The sequence below is a fragment of the Citrus sinensis genome, chromosome 1 (genome assembly GCF_022201045.2).
Source record: "Citrus sinensis cultivar Valencia sweet orange chromosome 1, DVS_A1.0, whole genome shotgun sequence".
In the NCBI taxonomy this organism is placed as follows: Eukaryota; Viridiplantae; Streptophyta; class Magnoliopsida; order Sapindales; family Rutaceae; genus Citrus; species Citrus sinensis.
The window spans coordinates 15,772,618-15,793,500 of NC_068556.1; the positions used below are offsets into that span (position 1 = coordinate 15,772,618).

General features: G+C 36.6%; 2 non-coding genes across 2 annotated transcripts; both read right to left on the bottom strand.

Moving 5' to 3' along the window:
* Positions 1-1,651: 1,651 nt before the first annotated feature.
* Positions 1,652-1,755, bottom strand: LOC127898735 (small nucleolar RNA R71). The gene has a single exon (XR_008050585.1). It is a non-coding gene; the product is annotated as a small nucleolar RNA R71 (small nucleolar RNA).
* A 15,877-nt stretch (positions 1,756-17,632) lies between these two features.
* Positions 17,633-17,736, bottom strand: LOC127898785 (small nucleolar RNA R71). Its single transcript, XR_008050607.1, has one exon. It is a non-coding gene; the product is annotated as a small nucleolar RNA R71 (small nucleolar RNA).
* Between the last annotated feature and the right edge of the window lie 3,147 nt (positions 17,737-20,883).

Consider the following 20,883-nt stretch of genomic DNA (forward strand, 5'->3'; position numbering starts at 1 on the left):
TTTTCAACCAAACCGCGTTACTGTTCATCCGGGTCAAACCGCGTTACTGTTCAAAGTCGGGTCAAACCGTGTTACTGTTCATCCGCGTGGTCAAACCGTGGACTGTTGACTGATGACGTGGCGCAATCCTGAGCGTCCAAACTGTTTTTAATCCGATGGCCATGATTTACTCCATGTATCTATAAAAAGGGGGCCTCCCCCCCCTAATTTGATATCTCTGAATCTATTTTTGGGATCCATTTTCTGTAATTCCTTCTCCATCTTGTATTTTCTTTGTATTTTAATAAATTCCCATTTTGCCCCTAGTTCAATTATGAGTGGCTAATTTTCTTTCAAGCTTGGGTTGAAGGTGAAGTCTCAACATGTGTCATGGGCTTTATTTGGTAAATTTATTTTCTCTTCCCCTCTAGTTTTTGTGGATGTTTTGACTTCTCGTCGACAAATAATACTAATCTTGTCTAGTACCGCCTTGGTTTCACCGGCCCTCTAGTATAAGGTTATTATTATTTGGTAAATTCATTTCAATAGAATTCTCTTCAATTCATTCTCGCCATTTTAATTCCAGTTTTAGAATTTATTCTCGCCATTTTAATTTAAGTTTTAGCATATTCCAAATCATTTCCACCATAATTCCAACCACCCATTTACAAAATTAATTCTATATATAATTAAAATCCACCTCCTCGTGGGATCGACACTCGTCACCATTGATCTACACTACAATAGATTCGTGCGCTTGCGAGTACATTAAAATTTGCACAACAAGTTTTTGGCGTCGTTGCCGGGGAGGTAAGTAATTTTAATTCATAGAACTAATTTTTGTGAATAATTTCTTTTATTTGTTTTCTTGTATTTTTTTATTATTATTATTAAAAAAAAAGAAAAAAAAAAGTGAATCTAAAGGTTAGTATTTCTTTTCTTTTTCTCTTCTTTAAAATTCTGTAATTTAATTTTCAATTTATTTTTTTTTCTTTGTAATTTTCCTTTATTTTATTAATTTAATTTTTAGTTAATTCATTTCACGTATTTATTTTTGTGTGTTTTTATAGAAAGGTTGTAATAGCGCAATCAGGTTAGTATCGTAATTTCTCCCTCTTCTTTATTTTTATTTGTTTTGTTCCCATCTTTATTTTTTGTTTTGTTTGCATCTTTATTTTTATTTTATTTATTTTGCATGCATGGTCGTAGGTCATTATTACCTAATCTTGAACCTATAGACCTTGAATTAGAAAAAACACTTCGCACACACAAACACGTTAAAAATAAAATGGATTTACAAGCACCACAGGAGAGGCCATTTAAGGACTATTTTAGTCCCTTAGCTAATTTGAGCACGTCATGCATAAGATACCCAAATGTAGCTGCTAGGAGTTTTGAATTAAAACCTAGTGTGTTAAATTGTCTCCCTACATTTTATGGCCTAGAAAATGAGGATCCATATAATCATTTGAATGATTTTCATGCCATTTGTCAAACATTCAAATATGAGAATTTTTCAGATGATGATGTTAAACTTAGACTATTCCCATTTTCTTTAAAAGATAGAGCTCGTTCATGGTTAAATACTTTACCTGCTAATAGCATTTCATCATGGGAACAAATGGTAACGAAATTTTTGAATAAATATTTCCCAGTGCATAAAACCATTGCTATTCGCAGGGAAATCTCAGAGTTTACCCAGAGAGAGGACGAGCAATTTTTCGAAACATGGGAGCGATTCAATGGGCTACTCTTGAAGTGTCCACATCATGGGTACGAGAAATGGCACCAATGCCAATACTTTTTGGAGGGATTACTACCAAATGTGCAAGAATGGCTAATGGCAACAAGTGGAGGAGAGCTAATGTCAAAAAGTGCGTCAGAAATTTGGGAATTCTTCCAGCGACAAGTGGATAATTCCCAACAACGGAGTCGATCAATCAGGAATACTAGAAGAATTAAGGGAGTAAATGAGGTTCAAATTGGCGAGTCAACTTCGGGAATCAAAGAAGTCAAGGAGATGGTTGAAGGTCTTGCTCGACAAATAGCATCGTTATCGACTGCTAAATCAACAGAGCCACATGACCATGACTCATACTCAGATCAAGCCAATGCCATAGGTGTAATGAGAAAACCATCGAATTACAACCCATACTCCAACACATATAACCCTGGATGGAGAGACCACCCCAATTTTTCATGGTCTCAAGGATTCCAACAGAATAGACCAGCAGCTCCAGCTCCACCAATGCAACAAATTTCTCAAAATCCTCAAGCCTCTCAGCCCCCATTTAGACCATACAATCAGAATCAGAATTTCTCTCAACCCAGACCATGGGAGGATTCATTCCAGAATCTCAAAAATCTTACTCACTCCACGATTGAGCAACAAAACCGCACCATTGATGGACTACGAAATGAGTTGAGAGCAGGTTTCAACTCACAAGCTCAATCTGTTTCAAGCCTCGAGAAGATGGTCGGACAACTTGCTTCTTCAGTTCAAACCTTGGCAATGACCGTTGAGAAAGGTAAGTTTCCAAGTCAACCAGTGCCTAATCCTAAGGAGTACATGAAGCAAGTACCAGTTCACCACAACAGCATGGAGAGGTCAAAGCAGTAATGACCTTGCGAAAAGGAAAATAAGTCGACAACAAGGTGGAGATGCCAGTGACAAAAGAAAATCAAATTGTACCTGTGAATTTTGATGACTCATCACCGGAGGAGAAAGAAGAAACCAACCCACAAGAATATGTTCCCAAAGCTCCATTTCCTCAGAGGTTAGCGAAAGGAAAAAAGGGAAAATCCACAGGTGAGATTCTTGAAATCTTCAAACAGGTAAGTGTTAACATCCCTTTGCTTGATGCTATTAAACAAGTTCCATCTTATGCCAAGTTTCTTAAAGACCTTTGTACTAAAAAGAGAAACATGCATGTTCAAAAGAAGGCATTTTTAACAGAAAACGTTAGTTCTATACTCCAACATAAAATTCCTTTAAAATGCAAAGACCCAGGCTCCCCCACTATCTCATGTAGTATAGGGAACCATACAATTGAGAATGCTTTGTTGGATTTAGGAGCTAGTGTAAATCTGTTACCTTATTCAGTGTTTGTGAAACTTGGACTGGGAGAATTACACCCAACTCCAGTGGTGTTACAACTTGCAGATCGGTCCACAAAAATACCTCGTGGTATTGTGGAGGACGTGCTTATCCAGGTAGACAAATTTTATTTTCCTGTTGACTTCATTGTAATTGACACTCAACCAATACAGGATTCAAGGAAGCACATCCCCATTATTCTAGGCCGACCTTTCTTGGCAACTGCGGATGCTCACATTCAATGTAGAACTGGAAATATGCAGTTGTCCTTCGGCAACATGACTATGGAGCTGAACATCTTCAACATTGCCAAACAACCTCACAGTGCAGATGATGGAATTGTTGATGTGGATTTAATTGAAGCATTAGTTGATGACACTTTTCTTTCAAACCTTAGTGATGATCCTTTACAAACATGTTTAACTCACTTTGGTTTTGATTTTGATATTGACAGATCGGTTGATGAGGTCAACGCCCTGCTTGACTCAGCACCATCTATAGACACTAATAAATGGAAGTCAAGAGTTGAGCAACTAGCACCATCAGAGAAGCAACTCATTCCATCATCAGAATCACCACCGAAACTCGAGCTCAAACCATTGCCCAACACTTTGGAATATGCGTTTTTGGGAGAAGAAAGTACTCTGCCGGTAATCATCTCATCATCCCTAAATGACGAGCAAAAAGGTAAGTTGTTGGATGTTTTAAAAGAGCACAAAGAAGCATTAGGATGGACCATAGCAGACATTAAAGGTATAAACCCAGTAGATTGCATGCATTACATTCACCTTGATGAAAATGCTAAAACTACTAGGGAGATGCAACGTCGGTTAAATCCTAACATGAAAGAAGTTGTTAGAACTGAGGTCCTTAAGCTATTAGATGCAGGTATCATTTACCCAATTTCTGATAGTTCATGGGTCAGTCCTGTACAAGTTGTCCCTAAAAAGTCAGGAGTCACAGTAGTTACCAATGCTGATAATGAATTGATACCCACTAGAGTAACTACAGGATGGCGTGTATGCATTGATTATAGAAAATTGAATTCTGTCACACGTAAAGACCATTTTCCTTTACCATTTATTGATCAAATGCTTGATAGATTAGCAGGCCATGAATTTTACTGCTTTCTAGATGGTTACTCAGGATATAATCAGATTCCCATAGCACCAAAAGATCAAGAGAAAACTACTTTCACTTGCCCTTTTGGCACATTTGCATATAGGAGAATGCCATTTGGATTATGTAATGCACCTGCTACATTTCAACGATGCATGTTGAGCATTTTTTCTGATATGGTGGAACGATTCCTTGAAGTCTTTATGGATGATTTTTCTGTCTTTGGTGACTCGTTTGATCAATGTTTACATCATCTAACACTAGTTCTGCAGAGATGTATCGAGAAGAACTTGGTCTTAAATTGGGAGAAATGCCATTTTATGGTAAAACAAGGTATTGTTCTCGGTCACATCATTTCGAGTAAAGGTATTGAGGTTGACAAAGCCAAGGTGGATCTCATTTCTAATCTTCCTCCACCTAAAACAGTCAGAGAAGTAAGATCTTTCCTTGGGCATGCTGGTTTCTATAGACGTTTCATTAAAGATTTTAGTAAAGTTTCTAGACCCTTATGCAATTTGCTTGCTAAGGATGTACCTTTTGTCTTTGATGATTCATGTCTTGTTGCGTTTGAAAAATTAAAGCATTTGTTGACATCATCACCCATCATTCAGCCCCCGAACTGGAAATTACCATTTGAGCTCATGTGTGATGCATCTGATTATGCAGTAGGAGCAGTATTAGGACAAAGAGTTGATCGAATTCCCCATGTTATTTACTATGCTAGTATGACATTGAATGATGCACAGTTGAACTATTCAACTACTGAAAAAGAAATGCTAGCAGTAGTGTTTGCATTGGAAAAATTTCGATCATATCTCATTGGTTGTAAAATAATTATATTCACAGATCATGCTGCTCTTAAATATCTTCTCACAAAGAAAGATGCAAAAGCCAGACTAATTCGTTGGGTGTTACTTTTGCAGGAATTTGACTTGGAATTCAAAGATAAAAAAGGGACAGAAAATGTTGTGGCGGACCACCTCTCTCGTCTCCATTTTGACACAATTATAGAACAATTACCATTAAATGAGTCATTTCCAGATGAACAATTAATGAGTGTGGAAGTATTACCTTGGTATGCTGATATAGTTAATTATCTTGTTACAGGTAAACTTCCAGAGCATTGGACCAAGCAAGACAAGGCTAAATTCTTTGCAGAGATAAAGAATTTCTTTTGGGATGACCCGTATTTGTTCAAGTATTGTGCGGATCAAATTGTTAGACGATGTGTCCCAGAAAGTGAAATTCAGAATATCCTTTCATTCTGCCATGAACAAGCTTGTGGAGGCCATTTCAGTGCTAAGAAGACAGCGACTAAAGTTTTACAATGTGGTTTCTATTGGCCATCTATATTTCGAGACGCTTACACTTTCTGTTCTTCATGTGATAGGTGTCAACGAATGGGAAGCATTACACGAAGGAACATGATGCCACTAAATCCAATTTTAGTGGTTGAGATTTTTGACGTATGGGGTATCGACTTCATGGGACCCTTTCCCCCTTCTTTTGGCCATCAATACATATTGGTTGCTGTTGACTACGTATCAAAATGGGTAGAAGCAATTCCATGTAGGACCAATGATCACAAGGTGGTGATAGCATTTTTGAAAAGCAACATTGTTTCACGCTTTGGATTCCCTCGAGCAATAATCAGTGATGGTGGTGCCCACTTTTGTAACAAAGCATTCAAAGCTCTTTTGACAAAGTATTCAATCACACACAAAGTGGCGACCCCGTATCATCCGCAAACCAGTGGCCAAGTTGAGATCTCCAATCGAGAAATAAAGCACATATTAGAAAAAACGGTGAGGCCGGACAGAAAAGATTGGTCATTAAGACTTGATGATGCCTTATGGGCATATAGAACGGCTTTCAAGACCCCGATTGGGATGTCACCCTACAGGCTAGTGTATGGAAAAGCTTGCCACCTACCTGTGGAACTCGAGCATCGTGCATATTGGGCCATCAAGAAATTCAATTTTGACATGCAGCAAGCCAGCTCAGAAAGAAGATTACAGCTGGCAGAACTTGAAGAAATTCGCAATGACGCGTACGAAAATGCCAAGATTTACAAGCAACGAATGAAAGTCTTTCATGATAAGCAAATTATGAGAAAATCGTTCACTCCAGGTCAGAAAGTGCTTTTATTCAATTCTCGCTTGCACCTATTCCCAGGTAAGTTACGCTCTCGTTGGTCTGGCCCATTTATTGTTCATACTGTTTTTCCACATGGGGCAATTGAAATTAAAGACCCAAAGAATGGTGTCACGTTTAAAGTTAATGGTCAAAGATCAAAGCCATATCTAGAGTACCAACCACATGAAGAAGACACCGAAATAAATTTGAGTGACCCACCAAATTTGAATTGATTTTTTTTTCTTTTCGTTGATTTGATTTTTCTTTCTTTCTTTTTATTATTATTCTTTTGCTAATTGAAATTGTTTTTGCATAAGTGTGTTTATTTTACCATTAAGTTTTCTCTTATCATTTTTAATCATGAGTCTCATACTTAGACCGTTCCTCCTGAACATTCTTAAACCACTTCAACGTGTCAAAACTCATCTCAAAAGACAGATTCAATTTTGTAAAACACATCGCATTTGGGCTCTACAACCACCAGAGTTAGTAGCCTATGTTGAGGGTTTAGAACACCAACTCAGAGACATTGAGAGAAGTGTTTACGACATCCAGTTGGAGCTTGAGGTAAATTCAATAAGAGGACGATTTTAATTTTCTTTGTGTGTTTTAATTTGTTTTTCTATTTGTGTGCTTTAGTTTGTTACCCCGGTGAAGTGGCGGATAACGGTACTCCGTGACAATCAAGTCGGTTACTTCAGTTTCCCATAATAACTGATATTCTGAGGCGAAGGTATGGACAGAAACGAGATTCTAGCGAAGCTTCACAAGCGATTCCCTTCACTTCCTCAGAATGCCCTCCTTACGATCTATAAAGCTCGGTCCGAACGCATGCGATTACTCATGAGGAATAACATACCTGCTGACATCCATTGGTTAATCGAGGTTAAAGTACGATCGGCAGGTGAGTTACCTCCAAAATTTATTGCATACATGCCTGGTTGTGGTAAAGGAAATTATGCAAGAAAACGACGAGCTCGAAGAATTTCTGTTGCTTGTCATAAGTGTGCCAGAATGAGTTTCAATAAAAACCCATGTTCTTTAGGAATGGTGTCTGATAACAGGGAAGATAAGATTCAATTCATTAGGGATGGCTTGAATAAGGAGTCATTGGATGATATCCTTTTGTCTCTTGAAACGCATCCTAGTGGATATGTGCAAGGAGCGATTCTCCAGTTATGGCCATTATTCCAGAAAGAGCATGCACGATATAGTCTCGGGAATCTGACTATAAACGACCCTGTTTGCCAGTTTATAAGAAAACTGGATAGGAAGCCTATCCTCGACCCATAGAGGGCGTTCAAGCCGTTTCTGGACGTAAAACCAGAGGAAGATGTGAGCCACAGTCGCAACTACCTGTAAATATCCTTTTACTTTATTGTTATTTTATTTCACTATTGTCTTATTGTTTGCATTATTGTCTTTAATAATTTTATTACTGTTTGCTTTTTCCTTTTTACTGTTTTCTTTTTGACTTGCGAGCCACGTGCTTTACGCGTTATTTGACACTAACATATTACCTCATACACAACCATGACCCACTATCACCGAGACTCTTAAATGTGATTTCTTTTTTGTCAAGCACTCACAAATTGTTTTCGAGAAGTATCACAATGGCAGCTACTCCCAATAGACAATTCAAGAACATTTGTGTGCTTTCTGGATTTACCTATGGCAAACATAAAGCGTTCGTTGAGGCAGCCATAGATCTTGGTCGAAGCATAGCAGCGAGAAAATTACACTTGGTGTATGGAGGAGGTAATCGAGGGTTATCAAAAATGGTCTCAGAAGCAGCTTTTATCAGAGGAAGTCAAGTGTTAGGCATCATCCCAAGAGTCCTAAAACCATTGGGCAGTTCGTCTGACTCATCAACTGGAGAAGAGTTAGTCGTCTCAGGTATGCAAGAAAGAATAACTGAAATGCTTAATTATGCTGATGCTTTTATTTTCCTTCCAGGAGATCTTGCAACACTAGAGGCACTTATGACACTAGCATCTTGGGCCCATCTGCACATCCACCAAAAACCCATCGGTTTGTTAAATGTCAATAACTTTTATGATGGCTTTATCGCGTTTCTTAACCATGCAATAAAAAACTATTTCATTCCCGCTAATGTGAAAAAACTTTTTATTTGTGCTCACATTGCTAATGAGCTACTTGATCTGTTACAAGCTTATAGACCGGAGCCAGACCCCTGGACCTTCGTGTTGGAGCGTCCAAATAATGATGGTAACAGTAGCAGTAGTAAGAAGTACAAATTAGATTTAACTCTCCGCCTATAAATATTTTCTTCTGTGTTGCACCACCCAGGTGATGTCTTCTAAACTCTACTTCTTTCCTTTCAAACATTGAGGACAATGTTTCGTTCTGGTTGGGGGGAGGGAATAGTCGACAATTGTGGAATTTTGGTTAAGTTTTTACTAATTTTTGTTGTAGAAACTAACTGTTGCTAACTTTTTGTGTTGAAGATGGCTGAATATGGAGTGTAGTGACTCTAGAAACGCATCTTCATCGTTTATAAAAAAAAAAAAAATTCAGACATTTTCTTTTTCTTTATTATGTGTTTATGTTTATTTTTCTTCTTTAATTTCTCCTCTATGAATATACATTTTCCAACTTTTGAGTCGAAGATGGCTGAATATGGAGTGTAGTTCCTCTAGAAACGCATCTTTTTTTTAAAAAAAAAAATCATCATTTTCGTTTTCTATCATTTTACGTGTAACTTTTCTAATTAGTTTTTATGCATCATTTTCACATTTCTGCATGCATATTTTCCTTTCATGTTTAGAATAGGTTGGGGGGTAGAATGATGTTTAAAAAAAAAATGTGTGATTTGTTTTAACATTGGATGACATGATTAATTTCAAATTTTAGTATTTGTATTATCTTTGGTCTTAAGTGATGTTACGCTATGTTTGCTACTTTACATGTTGATGTCGGAGACAAATGTGAGTTGCTTGAAGGAATGAACATGTCATAATAAGTACCAAGTGAGTTTTTGAGCCTATTATTTTTCTTGGAGAATAACCCTTTTGCCCACTCTTTATACAGCTTAGCAATTTATTATTTTATACACGATCTCTAAATTACTTTTGAGTTAACCCTTAAAAAAAAATTGTAAAATAAAAAAAAAGAAAAAAGAAAAAGAAAAAAGAGTGTGTTGCTACATTTGGAGGCCCATCTAACTAGTAGATATGGAAGATTATTTAGAGCCCTAAAAGACGATGGAGAGGCCATCTTTGATCCGTTTGAGCCTTTCAAGCCATCCCTTTTATTTAATATCTATAGTTAACCCTTTTGAGCCTTTAAAAAAAAAAAAAAAAAACCTTTTCTTTGTCAACTTATCATCTTGACCCACTCCGATTTGGAGTATTACCCAATATCTTATAAGTTCCATCACCTATTTATGTTTGAGAAAATGTAAATAATTATTTTGTTCAGTGAAGTTATGCCAAATAAAAGCAAAAAAAAAAAACAAAAAAACAAAAACAAAAACAAAAGTTGTTGTTTCAAAAGAATAAAAATAGGTGAAATCCACCTTGCAACTTCCAAAAAAAAAAAAAAAATTCTCTGCATTTTTCTCAAACATACACTTTGTTTTCCTTATTTTCCTTCTTTGTTAGCCATGTCCCTAGCCTACGTTTCGTCCTAATAAAAGTCCTTCTTGATTTTAGGGAACTATAGTTTGAAGTAGAAGCTAGTTATATGGGCTAAAAAGATGTAGTGATGCATAATTAAAAAAAAAAAAGATAAATAAAGTGGGTTGACTAACATTTTATTTGACTTGAGATCGTATTATTTCTAAGCTGAGGGCATATTTATTTCATCTTGGTGAGAGCATGTGAGATCACTTCTTTATTATTTTCTCTCTCAATTACCATTCATTGGAGTGACTATTTTTATTGGGATTAATTTATTTGTGAGAGTGTCACTACTTCCAGTGAGATTTTGGGGTTTGACATGTCATTCTTGAGAGTAGCTAAAACAAAGTCTACTGGGCTAATTCATGTGGATGGTTGATGTGGGTGTGATGTTGCTTTAGACTGGAGATAATGCTTATACTTTTATTTGATTGCTATCATTAATCTGATGGAATAAATACGAGTGTTTCTATTAAAACAAAAAAAAAATTATTTTGAATTTGAATTTTGTTTTCGCTTTATTTGCTAAGGACTAGCAATAAGCTGGTTGGGGGGTGTGTTGAGTGTTAGAAAATGCATATTTATAAAGGAGAAAACCGTCATTTTACATTTTAAGTCTTACTAACAACCCTTACTTTTATATATTTAACCTTCTTGTGATTTAATTACATGTGTTTTATTTTAATTAAGTATTTTATGTATTTTAGGGGCATTATAGTCATTTCACAATAAAGGAGAGATCAGACGGCAAAACGGACATCACTTTTGAACTCAGGACGGTCGAAAACCTTAGGAGGAGCATAAAAGGAAAAATGGCACTATTCACATGTACGGTACTATTCACGTGTACGGTACTGTATACGTTACTGTTCACGACACTGTTCACATAGACGGATGATGACGTGGCATTGACCGATGATGTAGCATTGACTGATGAGGTGTCACGATCCTGTTGAACTAAAATTCTTATGTACTGTTGATGGTGACGTGGCAGCATATCAGTGGACGAAAAATCTCGCGTACGGTGCATGCATCACACAGGATTATTTTCAACCAAACCGCGTTACTGTTCATCCGGGTCAAACCGCGTTACTGTTCAAAGTCGGGTCAAACCGTGTTACTGTTCATCCGCGTGGTCAAACCGTGGACTGTTGACTGATGACGTGGCGCAATCCTGAGCGTCCAAACTGTTTTTAATCCGATGGCCATGATTTACTCCATGTATCTATAAAAAGGGGGCCTCCCCCCCTAATTTGATATCTCTGAATCCATTTTTGGGATCCATTTTCTGTAATTCCTTCTCCATCTTGTATTTTCTTTGTATTTTAATAAATTCCCATTTTGCCCCTAGTTCAATTATGAGTGGCTAATTTTCTTTCAAGCTTGGGTTGAAGGTGAAGTCTCAACATGTGTCATGGGCTTTATTTGGTAAATTTATTTTCTCTTCCCCTCTAGTTTTTGTGGATGTTTTGACTTCTCGTCGACAAATAATACTAATCTTGTCTAGTACAGCCTTGGTTTCACCGGCCCTCTAGTATAAGGTTATTATTATTTGGCACGATAAGCCCTTAGCACCATATTGATTAAAGCGTGGTTCATGCGGTGTGGATTCCCCCCTCATGATTTAATTGGTATTAATAAGGAATATTTAGCCCATGATGCATGTTGATACGGATCCAGATACCCAAGTACGTCATTTCAATAGAATTCTCTTCAATTCATTCTCGCCATTTTAATTCCAGTTTTAGAATTTATTCTCGCCATTTTAATTTAAGTTTTAGTATATTCCAAATCATTTCCACCATAATTCCAACCACCCATTTACAAAATTAATTCTATATATAATTAAAATCCACCTCCTCGTGGGATCGACACTCGTCACCATTGATCTACACTACAATAGATTCGTGCGCTTGCGAGTACATTAAAATTTGCACAACAATAGACAACCTTAAGTTTGTTCCATATTTCTTGTGCACTCTCACAACTAGATACTCTATGAAATTTTTTCTTATCAAGAGCACAAAACAAAGCATTCATAGCCTTGGAGTTTAAAGATATTTTTTTCTTTTCTAACTCACTCCATTGACTTGAAGGTTTTGGAATATCATCTCTTACTTTATTTTTAGTCATAGACATGGATAGACCATCACAAAAAACTTCCCAAATTTCCTAATTTAAGGCTTGCAAATAAATTCTCATCCTAAATTTCCACTATGGGTAGTCATTACTATCAAAGAATAGTGGCCTAGTTATGGATTGTCCTTCCCTAAAGGTAGTGTCATTTTGGGTTGCCATGGATCTTTTACTCTAGACAGTTAAGTCCTAATAAGAGAACCTCGCTCTAATACCAAATGAAATACTAGTTATGCAACCCAAGAGAGGGTGAATTGGGTTTTTAAAAACTTAAGCTAAACAAACCACACAACAATTAAATCTATTACCTTAATGGAATAAAAAATAATAAATTTAATAAAGCAAAATAATAAAAGAGTAAGGGAAGAGAGAGCAAACACAATGGTTTTTACGTGGTTCGGCAATCCCCACCTATGTCTACGCCTCCAAGTAAACCAAGCTTGAGGATTTAACTATCTAAGCCTCCCAAGACTTTAAATGCTTAAAATTGACTTCTAAGGTGTTAATGAACCTTTACAACAAGAGATTTTCCACAATCTCTTAACCCAAGTGTATCCCAACACTTACAACCTCTCAAGGATAAAGATTATAAAAGCGTTTTTCTCTTATACAAATTATGTGATTACAAATCTAAACTCAATGTGTGAATAAATGAAACAAGAATGAATTTAAAGCTCAGTGCATGTTGTATTCTCGTTTACAAACTTAATGATAACGTTGTGATCAACCCTTGTTTAAATTTGATTAAGCTTATTTATAGTTAGAGCTGAAAAATAGCTGTTATTGACTTTCTGCCCGAAATTAGATCGTCGTTAACAGTTATCGGTTAACCATTTTGATTGGTCTAAGTGACCGTTGAGCTGAATTTTAAATAAACGGTTGACCGTTTGCCACTATTGGTTCACCGTTAATTTTCAGAGACCTACAAAACAAATTTCGGCTATCCGTTCTTACTGAACGGTTCAAGGTTAGCATAGAATTATATTATGAAAATTATCGATTAGCCGTTTGCCGTTAACGGTTCACCGATTATTTCCAGTAACCTGCAAAATAAATTAAGCTTATCCATTTTGGTGAAACGGTTAAAGGTTAGCATAAAATACCATCCTGGAAATTATCGGTTAACCGTTTGATATAAACGGTTCACCGTTTAATTCCAGTAGCCTGCTCATGACACTAGCCTTATCCATTTTTCTAATTGGTTCAAGTTTAAGGATTTATCCTTCTCTAGAAATTATTGGTTAATAATTTCAAAGTTAATGGTTCACTGTTTACTCTTCCAGAATTACTGTTTTAACCAAATTTCACAGGGAATGATTTTTCGATTTAAAAATAATGATTATCCATATTTCATGAACACATTTAAAAATATTATACGGCTTTTAAGAAAATATTTATTAATGAAAACTCCAACATTGTAATAAAAAACTTTTAAAGTTTTTATCATCAAAATCAATATAATGAACATATACATGTTAACATGATGATGCAGGCAAAACGTCAAGCTCATTAAGGGTTGGAGGATGGGATGACAATGATAGCTTGCTAACCTCCTAATTGTGAGGCATAATCACAAAAGAAGTGTTGGCATGATCGTTTAAGTAGAAATGGTACAATTCCCTCGAAGAACAACTACTTTTCATGACCAAAGAAAGGGAAGTACATCTAACTGATGGACTTTTATCTTTAAAGATAGGTTCTAATTCAGTTAATGAATATTTGCTGCAATTTAAGATGCCATGCAATATTCTTGTAGCTATCAAAAAGCTCATTGATGAATTAAATAAAAATTTTCAGCTAGCAAGAGGTTTGGGACCTGAATATGGTGATTTCAGAATAGGCATGCTCACTAAGCCTCTTTATTCTTCTTTCACTCAATATGTGTCAACTCTTCAAGGACATGAACAATTATTACATGATGAGGTTGAGAAGAAGCAACACATCAACCATCAGCAAGCCGTTTTAAGCCAAAAAAAGAGAGGTCGAGGAAATGCTAGGAGGTATAACTCCAAGGGACGAGGGGTTTCCTTCTATCCGTCGTACTGTTCACAATGGCAATACAAACTAGCAATTTAGTAATAAAAAAAATAACAATTTGAAGCACACTTAACCATCTCAACAGATCAAGTCATAAGATCCATATGAGGAAAAAAAATGTAATATGTCAAGTTTGCTTCAAAGCTAATCACACCGCATTGGATTATTGGCATTGGTTTGATTACTCTTATCAAGCATAGCAAATCCCACAAGCATTGGCTGCTATAAATCTGAACGAAGAAAATCATGACCTAACATTCTATGCTGATTCAGGCTCTACATTTCATATGGCCAATAATACAGGTAAAATGTCTCATATTGTGTCTTACAAAGGTAATGATTCTATAAATATTGCTAATAGGGAAAGATTAAAAATTACACACATCGGAAAGGCTAAGATTACCACTGATAATAGAGCATTAAGGCTTAAAAATATTTTGGCGGTTCCTGAAATTAAGAAAAATCTGTTGTCCATTGGCCAACTTACATATGATAATCCTTGCTCAATTGAATTTTCATCTTATGATTTTGTGATTAAGGATCGTCAAGGTAGGATACTAGCCAAAGGATGTGAAAAAAAAAAAGGACTTTGTGAACTTGGAAAAGCAGAACAACAAGCGCTGGCCTCATTCAAGACAAATAAGGGTTCCTTTTTTATTTTGCATCAATAGATGGGACACCCACATATAAAGTTTTTAAAACACTTGCAAGCCAAGCAATTCATTGGCGTATGTAGCTGGTTAAAATAAAATTCCATTTGTATAAGTTGCCATATGGGTAAAAGTTGTAAGCTATCTTTTAATTCATCAAATAAAATCCCCAAGTTGCTTTTAGAAATTATTCACTGTGATTTATGGGGTCCAGCTCTACACCATTAAATCAAGGTCTCAAATACTATACGATATTCATTGATGACAGTTCAAGACACATATGGTTATATCCATTAAAGAAAAAAATTTGAATTTTATGAGTGCTTTCTTAAATTCCAAAGGTTTGTTGAAAATCACATTGCAAAGAAAATTAAAACTTTCCAGTATAATGGTGGGGGTGAATTTAAATCACGAGATTTTGAAAATCATTCTTGTCCTAGCACTCTTAAACAGAATGGAATGGTAGAACGAAAGCATAGACACTTGGTGGAAACGAGGTTAACATTATTATTCCAAGTGAATTTTTTTCTTAAAGCTTTGGGTTGAAGCCTTTATGACAACTGTTGAGTGTTAGAAAATGCATATTTATAAAGGAGAAAACCGTCATTTTACATTTTAAGTCTTACTAACAACCCTTACTTTTATATATTTAACCTTCTTGTGATTTAATTACATGTGTTTTATTTTAATTAAGTATTTTATGTATTTTAGGGGCATTATAGTCATTTCACAATAAAGGAGAGATCAGACGGCAAAACGGACATCACTTTTGAACTCAGGACGGTCTAAAACCTTAGGAGGAGCATAAAAGGAAAAATGGCACTATTCACATGTACGGTACTATTCACGTGTACGGTACTGTATACGTTACTGTTCACGACACTGTTCACATAGACGGATGATGACGTGGCATTGACCGATGATGTGGCATTGACTGATGAGTTGTCACGATCCTGTTGGACTAAAATTCTTATGTACTGTTGATGGTGACGTGGCAGCATATCAGTGGACGAAAAATCTCGCGTACGGTGCATGCATCACACAGGATTATTTTCAACCAAACCGCGTTACTGTTCATCCGGGTCAAACCGCGTTACTGTTCAAAGTCGGGTCAAACCGTGTTACTGTTCATCCGCGTGGTCAAACCGTGGACTGTTGACTGATGACGTGGCGCAATCCTGAGCGTCCAAACTGTTTTTAATCCGATGGCCATGATTTACTCCATGTATCTATAAAAAGGGGGCCTCCCCCCCCTAATCTGATATCTCTGAATCCATTTTTGGGATCCATTTTCTATAATTCCTTCTCCATCTTGTATTTTCTTCGTATTTTAATAAATTCCCATTTTGCCCCTAGTTCAATTATGAGTGGCTAATTTTCTTTCAAGCTTGGGTTGAAGGTGAAGTCTCAACATGTGTCATGGGCTTTATTTGGTAAATTTATTTTCTCTTCCCCTCTAGTTTTTGTGGATGTTTTGACTTCTCGTCGACAAATAATACTAATCTTGTCTAGTACCGCCTTGGTTTCACCGGCCCTCTGGTACAAGGTTATTATTATTTGGCACGATAAGCCCTTAGCACCATATTGATTAGAGCGTGGTTCATGAGGTGTGGATTCCCCCCTCATGATTTAATTGGCATTAATACGAATTATTTAGCCCATGATGCATGTTGATACGGATCCAGATACCCAAGTACGTCAATTTAATAGATTTTCTCTTCAATTTATTCTCTCAATTGCAATTCCAATTTTAGAATTTATTCTCGCCATTTTAATTTAAGTCTTAGCATATTCCAAATCATTTCCACCATAAATCCAACAACCCATTTATAAAATTAATTCTATACACAATTAAAATCCACCTCCTCGTGGGATCGACACTCGTCACCATAGATCTATACTACAATAGATTCGTGCGCTTGCGAGTACATTAAAATTTGCACAACAAGTTTTTGGCGCCGTTGCCGGGGAGGTAAGTAATTTTAATTCATAGAATTAATTTTTGTGAATAATTTCTTTTATTTGTTTTCTTGTATTTTTTTTTTATTATTAAAAAAAAAAAAGAAAAAAAAAGTGAATCTACATTTAAAGGTTAGTATTTCTTTTCTTTTTCTCTTCTTTAAAATTTTGTAATTTAATTTTTCATTTATTTTTCTTTGTAATTTTTTTGTTTATCTTATTAATTTAATTTTTAGTTAATTTCTTTCACGTATTTATTTTTGTGTATTTTGATAGAAAGGTTGTAATAGCGCAATAAGGTTAGTATCGTAATTTCTCCCTCTTCTTTATTTTTATTTGTTTTGTTCCCATCTTTATTTTTTGTTTTGTTTGCATCTTTATTTTTATTTTATTTATTTTGCATGCATGGTCGTAGGTCATTATTACCTAATCTTGAACCTATAGACCTTGAATTAGAAAAAACACTTCGCACACACAAACACGTTAAAAATAAAATGGATTTACAAGCACCACAGGAGAGGCCATTTAAGGACTATTTTAGTCCCTTAGCTAATTTGAGCACGTCATGCATAAGATACCCAAATGTAGCTGCTAGGAGTTTTGAATTAAAACCTAGTGTGTTAAATTGTCTCCCTACATTTTATGGCCTAGAAAATGAGGATCCATATAATCATTTGAATGATTTTCATGCCATTTGTCAAACATTCAAATATGAGAATTTTTCAGATGATGATGTTAAACTTAGACTATTCCCATTTTCTTTAAAAGATAGAGCTCGTTCATGGCTTAATACATTGCCTGCTAATAGCATTGCATCATGGGAACAAATGGTTACAAAATTTTTAAATAAATATTTCCCAGTACATAAAACCAATGCTATTCGCAGGGAAATCTCGGAGTTTACCCAGAGAGAGGACGAGCAATTTTTCGAAACATGGGAGCGATTCAATGGGCTACTCTTGAAGTGTCCACATCATGGGTACGAGAAATGGCACCAATGCCAATACTTTTTGGAAGGATTATTGCCGAATGTGCAAGAATGGCTAATGGCAACGAGTGGAGGAGAGCTAATGTCAAAAAGTGCATCAGAGATTTGGGAATTCTTCCAGCGACAAGCAGATAATTCCCAACAACGGAGTCGATCACTCAGGACTACTAGAAGAATTAAAGGAGTGAATGAGGTTCAAATTGGCGAATCAAGTTCAGAAATTAAAGAAGTCAAAGCGATAATTGAAGGTCTCTCTCGACAAATAGCATCATTATCGACTGCTAAATCAACAGAGCCACATGACCATGACTCATACTCAGATCAAGCCAATGCCATAGGTGTAATGAGAAAGCCATCAAATTACAACCCATACTCCAACACATATAACCCTGGATGGAGAGACCATCCCAATTTTTCATGGTCTCAAGGATTCCAACAGAATGGACCAGCAGCTCCAGCTCCACCAATGCAACAAATTCCTCAAGTTCCTCAAGCCTCTCAGCCACCATTTAGACCATACAATCAGAACCAGAATCACTCTCAACCTAGACCATGGGAGGATGCATTCCAGAATTTCAGGAATGTTACTCACTCCACGATTGAGCAACAGAACCGCACCATTGATGGACTACGAAATGAGTTGAGAGCAGGCTTCAACTCACAAGCTCAATCAGTTTCAAGCCTGGAGAAGATGGTGGGACAACTCGCTTCTTCAGTTCAGACCTTGGCAATGACTGTTGAGAAAGGAAAATTTCCAAGTCAACCAGTGCCTAATCCTAAAGGAGTGCATGAAGCGAGTACCAGTTCACCACAGCAGCATGGAGAGGTCAAAGCAATAATGACCTTGCGAAAAGGAAAAGAAATCGACAACAAAGTGGAGATGCCGGTGACAAAGGAAACTCAAATTGTACCTGTGAACGTTGAGGACTCACCACCGGAGGAGAGAGAAGAAGCCAACCCACGAGAATACGTTCCCAAAGCTCCATTTCCTCAGAGGTTAGCGAAAGGAAAAAAGGGAAAATCTACAGGTGAGATTCTCGAAATCTTCAAACAGGTAAGTGTTAACATCCCTTTACTTGATGCTATAAAACAAGTTCCATCTTATGCCAAGTTTCTTAAAGACCTTTGTACTAAAAAGAGAAACATGCATGTTCAAAAGAAGGCATTTTTAACAGAAAACGTTAGTTCTATACTCCAACATAAAATTCCTTTAAAATGCAAAGACCCAGGCTCCCCCACTATCTCATGTAGTATAGGGAACCACACAATTGAGAATGCTTTGTTGGATTTAGGAGCTAGTGTAAATTTATTGCCTTACTCTGTGTTTGTGAAACTTGGACTGGGAGAATTACACCCAACTCCAGTGGTGTTACAACTTGCAGATCGGTCCACAAAAATACCTCGTGGTATTGTGGAGGACGTGCTTATCCAGGTAGACAAGTTTTATTTTCCTGTTGATTTCATTGTAATTGACACTCAACCAATACAGGATTCAAGGAAGCACATCCCCATTATTCTAGGCCGACCTTTCTTGGCAACTGCGGATGCTCACATTCAATGTAGAACTGGAAATATGCAGTTGTCCTTCGGCAACATGACTATGGAGCTGAACATCTTCAACATTGCCAAACAACCTCACAGTGCAGATGATGGAATTGTTGATGTGGATTTAATTGAAGCATTAGTTGATGACACTTTTCTTTCAAACCTTAGTGGTGATCCTTTACAAACATGTTTAACTCACTTTGGTTTTGATTTTGATATTGACAGATCGGTTGATGAGGTCAACGCCCTGCTTGACTCAGCACCATCTATGGACACTAATAAATGGAAGTCAAGAGTTGAGCAACTAGCACCATCAGAGAAGCAACTCATTCCATCATCAGAATCACCACCGAAACTCGAGCTCAAACCATTGCCCAACACTATGGAATATGCGTTTTTGGGAGAAGAAAGTACTCTGCCGGTAATCATCTCATCATCCCTAAATGATGAACAAAAAGGTAAGTTGTTGGATGTTTTAAAAGAGCACAAAGGAGCATTAGGATGGACCATAGCAGACATCAAAGGTATAAATCCAGTAGACTGCATGCATTACATTCACCTTGATGAAAATGCTAAATCTACTAGGGAAATGCAACGTCGGTTAAATCCTAATATGAAAGAAGTGGTTAGAACTGAAGTCCTTAAGCTATTAGATGCAGGTATCATTTACCCCATTTCTGATAGTTCATGGGTCAGTCCTGTACAAGTTGTCCCCAAAAAGTCAGGAGTCACAGTAGTTACGAATGCCGATAATGAATTGATACCAACTAGAGTAACTACAGGATGGCGTGTATGCATTGATTATAGAAAATTGAATTCTGTCACACGTAAAGATCATTTTCCTTTACCATTTATCGATCAAATGCTTGATAGATTAGCAGGCCACGAATTTTATTGCTTTCTAGATGGTTACTCAGGATATAATCAGATTCCCATAGCACCAAAAGATCAAGAGAAAACTACTTTCACTTGCCCTTTTGGCACATTTGCATATAGGAGAATGCCATTTGGATTATGTAATGCACCTGCTACATTTCAACGATGCATGTTGAGCATTTTTTCTGATATGGTGGAACGATTCCTTGAAGTCTTTATGGATGATTTTTCTGTCTTTGGTGACTCGTTTGATCAATGTTTACATCATCTAACACTAGTTCTGCAGAGATGTATCGAGAAGAACTTGGTCTTAAATTGGGAGAAATGCCATTTTATGGTAAAACAAGGTATTGTTCTCGGTCACATCATTTCGAGCAAAGGTATTGAGGTTGACAAAGCCAAGGTGGATCTCATTTCTAATCTTCCTCCACCCAAAACAGTCAGAGAAGTAAGATCTTTCCTTGGGCATGCTGGTTTCTATAGACGTTTCATTAAAGATTTTAGCAAAGTTTCTAGACCCTTATGCAATTTACTTGCTAAGGATGTACCTTTTATCTTTAATGATTCATGTCTTATGGCGTTTGAAAAATTAAAACAGTTGTTGACATCATCACCCATCATTCAGGCCCCAAACTGGAACTTACCATTTGAGCTAATGTGTGATGCATCTGATTATGCAGTAGGAGCAGTATTAGGACAAAGAGTTGATCGAATTCCCCA